At 38.4% G+C, this 10,541-nt stretch overlaps 1 pseudogene; it reads right to left on the bottom strand.

Annotated features, from left to right (window-relative positions):
• Window positions 1-437: 437 nt before the first annotated feature.
• On the bottom strand, window positions 438-9,777 carry LOC149198228 (protein SUPPRESSOR OF npr1-1, CONSTITUTIVE 1-like; annotated as a pseudogene).
• Window positions 9,778-10,541: the final 764 nt, after the last annotated feature.

Genomic DNA, 10,541 nt, shown 5'->3' with positions numbered 1-10,541 from the left:
TTTTTAGCCTCCATTTATCTTTTTCTCAATGCTATAATTTTAGTCAGACTTATAATGAACATCTATTCTAATATATTTGTATAAAATCACTTCCAATTAGAATATCAAAAATAAAACACACAAAAAACCTACTTGACACAATATGAAATTTAATATTAAATTAATCAAATCTGAATTTTGTGCGGCTAAACTTTCGACATCCCTTTGCACCTCTCAGTGCCATTGCTAATTAAAATAATTGACTTAAAAGAAGATCTTTGACTACATATAAGTCATCAATTGAATGGTATATTGATTGCAAACACGGTCAATTTCAAATCAGTCAATTTTCAAATTCCCAGAGCATAACGTTCTTACAATGACACGATTATTCAATTCATTTCTCTCAAGAAAGAAAATAAAGGCCTCAAGAATGGGAATAAAGGTGCGGGAAATACTTATACTTGGTTGACATTAATGACACCTGAGCATTTAAATTTGTGCATCTTTTCAAAGACTTCACTGGATACCTTCAATATGTCAAACTATAGATGTTCCAGTTGTATTGAGTTCCCAAACGAATTTGGCAGAACCTGAAGACTAGAGAATTATGATAGGTCAATAGCTTTGAGATTCGTCGAGTTCCCAAATGAATCTGGTAGCACCTCCAGACTATAGCAGTAGGAAAATGCAATAGTTTGGAGATTTGCTAGGTTCTCAAACAAATCTGGAAGCACCTCTAGATAATGGCACTCAGACAGGTAAATATTTTGGAGCTTCGTCAAGTTACCAAATGAATTTGGAAGCATCTTCAAACTAGGGTAGTTGCTCAGATCAATAGTTTCGAGATTGGTCAAGTTCCCAAATTAATCTGGAAGCACCTCGATACAATCGCACTGGGACATATAAATTGTTTGGAGATTCGCCAAGAACCCAAACAAATCTAGAAGAACCTCCAGAGTAGAAGACCCACACAGGTCAATACTTTCAAGATTTGTGAAGTTACCAAACAAATCTAGAAGCATCTCTAGACTACACCAGCGACAGAATGAAAGGTTTTGTAAGCTCATTAAGTTTCCAAATGAATCTGGGAGCATGTTCAAATTGGAGCATACCTCGAATTCAAACTGCCCAGTGAAATCTGCAACATAAGATATTGGAAGTTCGTTAAGCTCCCAAAGGAATCGGATAGGGACTCCATTTCAGAACAACTCCTTTAAGTTTGAAAAAGAATTTGTTAGCCATACCATTTTTAGATAGGAATACAAATATAAAAAAGTAAATTGTACCTCCAGGGCCTCGTAATTCTAAGTGTTTCATGACTGTAGATGGCAGAGTTCATTAGGTAAAGTTACATGCAAAGAACACTTGACCATAATTTTTTCGAGATGCATCAACTTCCCAATGGACTTTGGAACCTTCATACTTTGAGACTCAATATACAATTCCCTCAAATGCTCATGTGCCTGTAATCTTTATATTTTCAAAATTAGTTTGACCCCTAGTATGCTAACAATACTAAAGATCAAACCAATTTCTGAAAAAAACATTATGTCAATAATTTCAAATGACTACCTACGATTCATGTAGCCACAATGTCTCAAGTTCTTTCCCCTTTATTCGTAGAACTCTTAAATTCTTGAGTGGAATCCAAGAAGGTAGGTTGGAATAAGGAAAGTCAACCCACTAGAGCCATATTAGTGACGTCACAATTGTTGGGTAGTGGAGGCCCCGCGTAACGGTTTTGGGGCTTAGAGCCCACAATTTAGGGTAATGATATTGTAAAAGGGCCTCGTCGCCGAGCTACGAGAAGGCCAGACTGCTGAGCAGAGTAGTGCGAGTGTGCAGTTTGATTTGTGACCCTTCCAGTCCTCATCAAGACATCCCTAGGGTGCAGAAACCTGGTTCCAGCACCCTCCCATCTACCTGGGGTGAGACTTCAGTCCGTGCTCCGCGGATTGTTGCCGAAAGGGCTGGTAGTGCGAGATTTTTTTGGCTAAAACACTTCCGAACCTAGGTCAGGCCCCAACAAGCCAACAACAATGCTGATTATGCTTTCCATGAACTTGTGTTCAATGAAATAGCCTTAAGCCCTAAGCAGTTGCAATTGTCTCACATAATTTTTGAATCGACTGCCTCCGAACTCAAAGTCAACCCAACTGCACCATATGAGTGAGAGTTACATGTCACCGCTAAATATGCTTTCCATGAATCTCCTTTCCCCAAAATAACCTTCAGTCCTAATCAGTTTTGACCTCGTCGCATCATTTGTGAAATGACTGCCTACGAACTTCGTGAGGTTCATGAACAATGGTTGAGCCGTTTCGAAGCCTTGTGAGTGAACGGTGCTAATTCCACAGGTCTATATTTTTTTCTCAAAGATGTTAGAATCAAGATTAAGAATTGTTTTCTCAAAGATGGACATCCTTGCAAAGGTTAAGAATTCAAAACATAATGGACACAACTTTGAAAAAAAAATTGTTTTGAATATCGGTCTAAAGCTTCAAAATACATACCAGTGATTTTTCGGACATAATCCGAAGGTCGTGGGTTGGGCACGAAAGGTGAAGTGTCCATTCTGGAGGTTCAATCTCTGTAATATGTCTGTCCAGGTCTCTTAGGTGGTCATGCATTCGTATACAATTTTTATGGTCTACTTCCACTAGAGACCTCTCTAGGTTCTGAAGACCAAGCCGTCCTCCCCACTTTGTTCCATCCCATATTCTGATAGTTGTATCTTTGTCTTCTCCAATAAAGAAACACACAATGTCTAAGAAAATATGCTTGTCTATTTTATCGAGACCGTTATAGCTAATTCTTAGTGTAGCCAGTATATCGTCTGGAAAAATTTTGGAGATTTTGTGCAACTTCGCATTCCAATACTTAAAATATTTTGCATGAAGAAGATATCCAAGCACTTTAAGGGATAATGGAAATCCAACACAGGAATGGAGAAATTATGTCACCACTTGTTCAAATTCTATAGGAGGATCTCGCTGGTCGAATGTGTTAGGGCTTAGATCTACCTCAGGCTGAAGGAAGACAGGTCTAGGGTAACATCAAACCACGCTTAACCTGGTCGCTATCCCTACCAGGTCGGGAGAGGGCTCTCTCCTTGTCAATCTCAATTAGAATATGGAAACTAGGGCTTGATATGATTGAAATGAATGCTGATTTTAGGCTAGGTATATTAGGTCAAAGGATTTTGTTTAATTTTGATGGTTGGTTGCTGGATCAATTGGAAAAGGTAGCTTGGATCTGGGAAATCAACTCATGAATACAATCATGTCTTGTGGGGCAGGGTAGACAAGAGCTTCATGTACTAGCAAAGGATTTGAGGTGGTAGAGTAAGACAGCTGAGGAGTTGAGGATGGCATAAGAAGTTATGAATCCTCTTCAAACAGTGAAAACATTGAAAACTAAATGAAATCCCATGACAAAGCACTGTAAATCTAGTGTATTTTGTCTATTCACTTTTATTCACTTAGTTTAGAAGAAAGAGAGAGATGTGGATACATATAAACATTAGAAAAGACTCATTACAAAGAAGAAACAATACATAAAAATCACTGTCGCAAGAATCCCACAAAAATAGCTGTGAAACCTAGTTTTATTCCTTGCCAATTGCTGATACAAAATGTTCAGTGAGTCCAACACTTCTGCCGAAGTCCACCCTTTACAAATGAATCAAAAAGTACATGATATAGGCAAGAAAACTACTCAAGTTAGCTGTCAGGGTCGAATCCCTGAGAAAAGGGGTGGTTTCAACCATATCTAAATTAAGAACAGGAATATAGGCAGTGAACAACTTGCCTCTAAGACCAAGGAAACCAATTCATTCAATCCAAAACCACCTTTGACTTGATGTATCTACCCTATTAAGTGTTTTACATCCATAATTACATCAAATTACATCATTCACCATGATAATTTCACCAAGATAGCAAGAAAAAGTCAACTGCAGAGAAAACTAGACGAAATATGGAAAATCAGGCAAAACTAGCAAAATTCCTCCTATGCGCAGTGCCACTGATCCTATGCGCAACACTTTTTCTAGGTCACTTTTGGAAGGATTCCCAAAGTCAAAATTAGGTGCAGGATAGCTCATTGGAAATCTTGGTGAGTCTACCTTCTAGAACAACTTGAATTTCTGAATTTGGAGTCTATTTGCCCCTCCAAAAATGGAATCTCCCAAGACTACTTCCTGTGTGGCAAAAAAGTGGCAGAGAGGGCACTTTTTGGGTGTTTTTTTCCCTTTTGGAGACCTAGAACTTGTCCAAAATTCTCAGCCATTTCTGAGCATGCATATTTTTCCATGCTGATTCCAAAAATATAAACTTTTTTGCAAATGTATGCCCCCAACAAAAGCGCAGCGCCACCGCCAACAAAAGCGCAGTGCCGGTGGCGTTACGCACCTGATGAAAAAACCTGTTTTTTGCATTAAAAATTTCAAAAATGACAAAAATTGCTCCAACTTTTTTGAAATTTAGCATGAGTAATCCTTGTTAGGTGCTTTGCTGGGCCAATGATGCTTCAACAAAGATCTTGAGCTTATCTTGCTCTCTTTTGCTCCTCAAAGCTCTTTTTAGCTTAGCCTTTAACCTCTTCACCCTTGTGTTGCAAATTTTGTTCCAGGTTAGGTAGTGATAGGCCATATGGTGCAACATTTTCTTCTCTTTGTTGGCTTTCTCAAGCATCTTCTCAAGATGAATGTTCACCCTCTCTAACCATGATTCTCTGTCATCTTCAATTTCTTGCTCAAGGGAGGTCAACTTGATCTTTCTCTTCTTTCCCATTTGTCTATTTTCCCTAATCATTCGCAGCTCCATAATAGCTTGCTTCTCTCTCAGCTGCTTGTTTTCCTACTCAAGGAAGTTGATGATCCATTTGGCCCTCTCAAGATCAAGAGATAAGGCTTGTATTTCAGCCTCATTCTCTTTGATAATCCTGTCTTTGAGTTTTGAGCTTTAAGAGCCCAAATCAGTGACATCCTCCTCAATCAAAACAAAATCCCTATCTTGCCCTTCAGTGGGGCCCTCCTCATGCATCCTTGCTCTTTGACTGTTGGCCAACCTGTATAGCTGGAGAAGAAGGCAAAGCCCCTTTCACCCCCGGTGAAGATACCATTTGCTTGTGGTATGGTGAAGAAAACGAGACCCCTTCCACCCCTAGTGGAGATAGTACTTGTCTAGCAGTAGCAAAAAGCCTCCTGGTGCCTCTCTTATAGGTGAAAAACACCGGCACACTTGTAGTTTCAATCTCATGAACACCTGGTTGTCCTAATGGCCCTCCTTCCTCTTGATGCACTGATGGAATCACCTGAGGGCCTTTGAAAATATCATGGGTAATGAAGGTATCCCATGGTATGTTTAGCAAGCTTAGCTGATGCAAGACAACAATTTTAATTAGTGAGAAGTGGTAAATGTTGTTGAATTGCTGAGGAAAAGGTTTCCTTTGCACATAGGGAGCCATCTTCTCAATATTCCTGCATATAAAGTATTGGAGGTTCATCATCCTCACTCTTGTGAAATGCATCAACAATTTGACATGATATGTATATAGGCGGGAAAACCTTCCTTCACAAGTTAAATACTTGATGATGAGTTTCATGAGAGGAGCATAAATATTTTGCAAGTATTTGAAAGGAAAAACCCTGCTGATTTTCCTGTGATACCTAGCCTTAATGTAAGGCTCATAATGTTCTTTGCCCACATGTTGCCCCTTATTCCACTGTTCTCCTACATTAGGGATGCCTGTTGCTACTGCAATGGTTTCAGGTGTCAAGGTGAAAGAGACACTAGCAAGGTTCACCTGGCCATTGTGAAGATGAAGAACAAACAACCTAGCAAGCTCATGATTATATTTCACCCTCTCTACCATTTCACAAAACTAATAACAAGATTGGTGTTTAAAGCAAGTTACAGTAAGAGGGCAAGCAAGTAATTATGTAAGTGTAGTGGGCTCCTCCTAGATGATCTTTCCTCCTTTTTGTGGCTTTCTTGGTACATGAGTTCTCTGGAAGAATCACTAAGAGTTTCCTCTCCCCTCTCATAGTTTGAATCTGTCTCCATGATTATGAATTTGGAGTGAAAGCAAATGAGTATGAAGAGATTTTGAAATATGAGGTAAGTGGTGTGTATAGGAAGTGAATGCTAGGAGGAGGGGTTTCTTTTTGGGAAATTTGGGGAGTGAATGGTATTATGAATGTGGATGAGGGGTTTGACAATGAAGTGAATGTAGTTAAGGAATAGGATGTGGGGATTAGGGTTTGGGAATAGAGTATAGGGCTAGGGTTTGGTAAATGGGAGTGGGATTTAGGGAGTGAAGGTGGATGATGTTAGGGAAAGGGCATGGGATTTGTCAAGCTGAATATGGATGAAGTGAAAAAGAAGAGCAATGCCCTTTAAAAACTTGCAAAAGAGGATTTAGGAATTAACTAGGGTTTATATTAGCAATTTAGCTAGGGCTTTGCTTAAAGGAAACCACAAACATCCATGGCACCAAATACAATTTCCTTAAGCAAGGAGGAATGCTTTACTTACCTGGAACAAGCTTCAATTTGATTTTTAGGGAGTTTGGATGAGTTTTGAAGCGTTTTTGGCTTTTGTAACAGGTGCGTAGCACCGATGAACAGGTGCGCAGCGCCAGACCTAAATGCAGTGGAAAACCTACAACAAGTGTGCAACGCCAAGGCCTAGGTGCGCAGAGCCAGCAAAATTTTGTGATTTTTCCTCTGTTTTTGCCCTCTTTCTCCAAAAACACGATTTTTCTCCCTTTGGCTTGTTCAATTGCAACAATGAAGACTTAAACAAATGAAATGGCTTCTATATCCCTCTCATTTAATTTTTCGTTAACCAAACCCACTTTTCTAATGTTTTGCTAGCTTTTTCACAAATGCTCTGTTTCACTTACATTCTGACTTTTGCCTTTTTGCAGGTGGACTTTTACATTGATTTTTTTGTAATGGAAGGAGTTAACCTTGTCACCAAGTCACCAGGAATAGCTATTGAACACTTATTACATATAGAAATATTGAAATTACATGAAATTTGTACAATAATGGAAAAAACCATGTTTTCACCTCAAAACAGAGTTTTGAGGTAAAAAAGAATTATTGAGCATAACATAAGTAAATTTATGATCTTATGAACTTATTTATCCTCCTCATGTCCTTGCTGACCTTTTTATTTAATAAAGATGACCATGATGACAAACCCTAAGACCTAGTGAGACTAAACCCTAAAGCTGATTTTTATAAATGAAATGAAATAGGATGACAGTAAATGACTAAAAAAAAATGTGTGAACAGGTCAGTAGGTGAATGTCATGAGGGAAATTGACATGAAACCACTACAATCAGTTGATCCATGACCTAATGGAATGCAGCTGATCGGATGGGACACCTAGTATGCGTGCAAAAGAGCAATTTGATCACTGATGGAAGTGTGAAGATACTGACACTAACAGAACACATCACAGCAGAATAGCTCTCGGGAATAACCTTGGTCGAGCCCTGTTAACTTGAAAATGGAAGATTCTACAATCCCTGAGCTTGTAAGTATATCCTTATTCTAAGATGTGACTAGAATTAAGCTACCTTGCTCAACCACATCTTTTACTAGTAAAAGTAATGCTTCCACTTGCTGAAGATGGTCCACATCATCTAAAATTAGGAAAGCATGAGAAGATTTAAGATACCTTTTCAAATTCTCTATACCATCATCAGTGCTTTGTATTTGAACATTCTCTTTTATACCAAAGTCACTAAGAATCATAGTCTACAAGGATTTTAAAGAGTTCTTCGCTACGTTTTCTCTGACATCAAACAAAAAACAAGATTTCTTGTAATTTTATCTTCAACAGTTAAATATCTCCTTTGTTAGGGTGGTTTTGCCAACACCGCCAAGCCCGACAATTCCTATAACTATAGTCTCTCTACTGCTTTGTCGGTTGAGTAACATTGCCCCTTCAAATTCTTCAACTTTATCATCCAACGCAGTTGGATATCTAGACACATGTATTGGCCTTTTAACTTTTTTCAACACTCCTTCCACGACCTGTTCAAGGAGCTTCTGTTCATCGCTGAAATGAAATTACTTGTCAGAAATGCCTACAATATAAAAATCTCTATTAATTCAACAAGGAAGAAGGTAAAGAGTAAGAGGGAGAGTTGGGGAACTCACCCATTATAAGTCTCCATATTAAATCCTTTTATTTTTGTAGCATTAGTTAGTGCCTTCCTCCATTTTTGGAGGGTGTTGGGGTCGTATCGAGGTTCAGAATCGAACGTTGTCTTCTTCTCAAGCATTTTCAGGGATCGACCATAGAATCCGTTTTCGCCCTGCGTTCCCCATCAAAGATCTGTAGGCCTGACACCATAGAAGACTGGAATAATAGGTGACTCTGATTCGTACATGAGTATGAGTTCATTGATACACCAATTTGACTCTGTGTATCTGGGAGACAAAATAGCGATATGAAGAGAAGTTGTTCGAATGGCACTGTGGATTTGAGGAGTTATATACTCTCCATCTTGCAATTCATCAACATCCATAAATACTTGTAATTCGTGTTTGTTAAGGTGGTCTTAGAGATGTTTGGCGAGGGTTTTCTTGTAGTCGGGACCCCTGTGGTTAATGAAGATATCAAAGACATAGTTGTTGCCACTGGAGGATCCATATGAGGTGGATGCCATGGAACACAGAGTAGCAATAATGATGTAACCTAAGATTATCCTCGTTGTCAAGCTGATCTCTCAAGAGGCAAAGTGGCTACCCGTTAATCCCTCTTTCTCAACACTCGCAATATAACTATATATGTTCGACAAAGTATGTAAATATATCTAATGAAATTTATTGTTCATGAAGATTTGTGGTAAAATAGGCATGTGAAGCACCATTGCTGGTGCTATAACATGCTTTATTTTTTGATAAGTTAGTTTTTATTTTATAAAAGAGGGTATGAAAAAATAAATAAAAACGAAAATACGAAAAAATAGAAAATAAAAAAAGAGATGAAATAAAACCCCATCAAAAGAAAATCAAAAGATTTGTATAAATTTGCTTGTTTAACTCCCACTTCAAGATAAATTCCATTTTTAATAATAAAGGTCTGTGTGCAGCTTGTTTTTATGCCATAACCTTTTCTTCTGATCTAAATCAAACTGTTTAATCTTGATCAGATCATTTAAATTTTTGTCCTAGATTAGAGAATAAGTTCAACCAAACAGTTTAATCTTGGTTGAACATTAGAAGATAGGATAGATTAGGATAAATAAAAGGCCTAATATGCTTAAAAATTGGCCTAAGGTTATATTAGATTAGGTTTAGATTAGTCAAATATTTTTGAAGGAAAACTAGTTTAAATGCGCCCAGGTAGATTAATTTTTCATTAGTATTTAATTACCTTGTTCAAATGTTGATTAATTGATTTGTAAATAAACATGTTTTATGTTTTAAGCTAAAGTCATATGCGATTTATTTATTTATTTATTCGGCAAGTGATAAAGTCCGGGTATGAATCAATGGTCATTCACCTCCCAGCCCAGATCAACAATAGGGAAGCTCTTCACACCTCCTCGCTACAAAATGAGATAACGACAAGGGGGGGGTGCGAACAATGGTTTTGCCCATGCAGGCCCCTCGTCTACATGTTGCCTCCTCAATGCTTCACACCCCCTCGCTCCAAACTGCTTAGCACTACCCCCACCCTCTGAAATCTGCCATCCACACTTCCTGCACTTCCCGATACCGCACTAGCAGTCACTCCTCCTGTGCCATCAGACTCCAATCGCTCCATGCCACATGCCCTCACCCGTTATCATCTAACCGTTCTTGCGTATCTATTGCCGCCATTAATTCCCTCCTGTTGCTAATCTTGCTTCTTGTTACTGCATTTATTTCCTAATTAGCCGATCAACAACAACCTCTATTATAATGGTAGCTGAGTTCATTTATAAATATCCATATCCCCCATTACAATACATTTTCCTAAACATATCTTCATTGTTTCTATTCTCTGTTTCTTTTCTGCAAATTCTCTGTTGAGCCGAGCTTGTAACTGGAAGCATCCTCTTACCTACCTCTGCAATTTTCTCCCATTCAACATATCAACTCTATGATGACTTGGCTCCCAAGATAAAGGACAAGCCTTCTGCTAGCTCCTCTGCAACTTAGGAAACTCCAAAGGCCTCTAATGCCTTGGACCCGGAACTTGTCCCTTTAGCCAATCAATACTTTACAATTGCACACACCGAATGTGAATTCGACATGTTCAAATTTCACAACTGGCTGAAGCAGACATATTTTGATTCTGAGGATGAAATAAACCTATGGGAATCCAATCTACCTCTGTATATGTTTCCCCAGACTTATTCCTTCCCTAATTTAGTTATCTGGTGCCAATCCAAGTATAATCCTTTACAGAGAATAGTGGTAGCTTAGAATGGAGAAATTCTAATAAATATCACTGTAGAAACCATAAACAAAATGCTTTTAATACCTGAGAGTGACTCCCTTATATTTTTCTGCACTTTAGACTTAATCGACCTTTATCACAAGTTG

The sequence above is a fragment of the Pinus tabuliformis genome, chromosome 2_2, assembly GCF_031772625.1.
Source record: "Pinus tabuliformis cultivar Carrire ecotype Pingquan chromosome 2_2, CPIR1, whole genome shotgun sequence".
NCBI classification, from domain to species: Eukaryota; Viridiplantae; Streptophyta; class Pinopsida; order Pinales; family Pinaceae; genus Pinus; species Pinus tabuliformis.
Note: the sequence above shows the minus strand (reverse complement) of the source record. Positions and strands in the feature narration are given on the sequence as shown.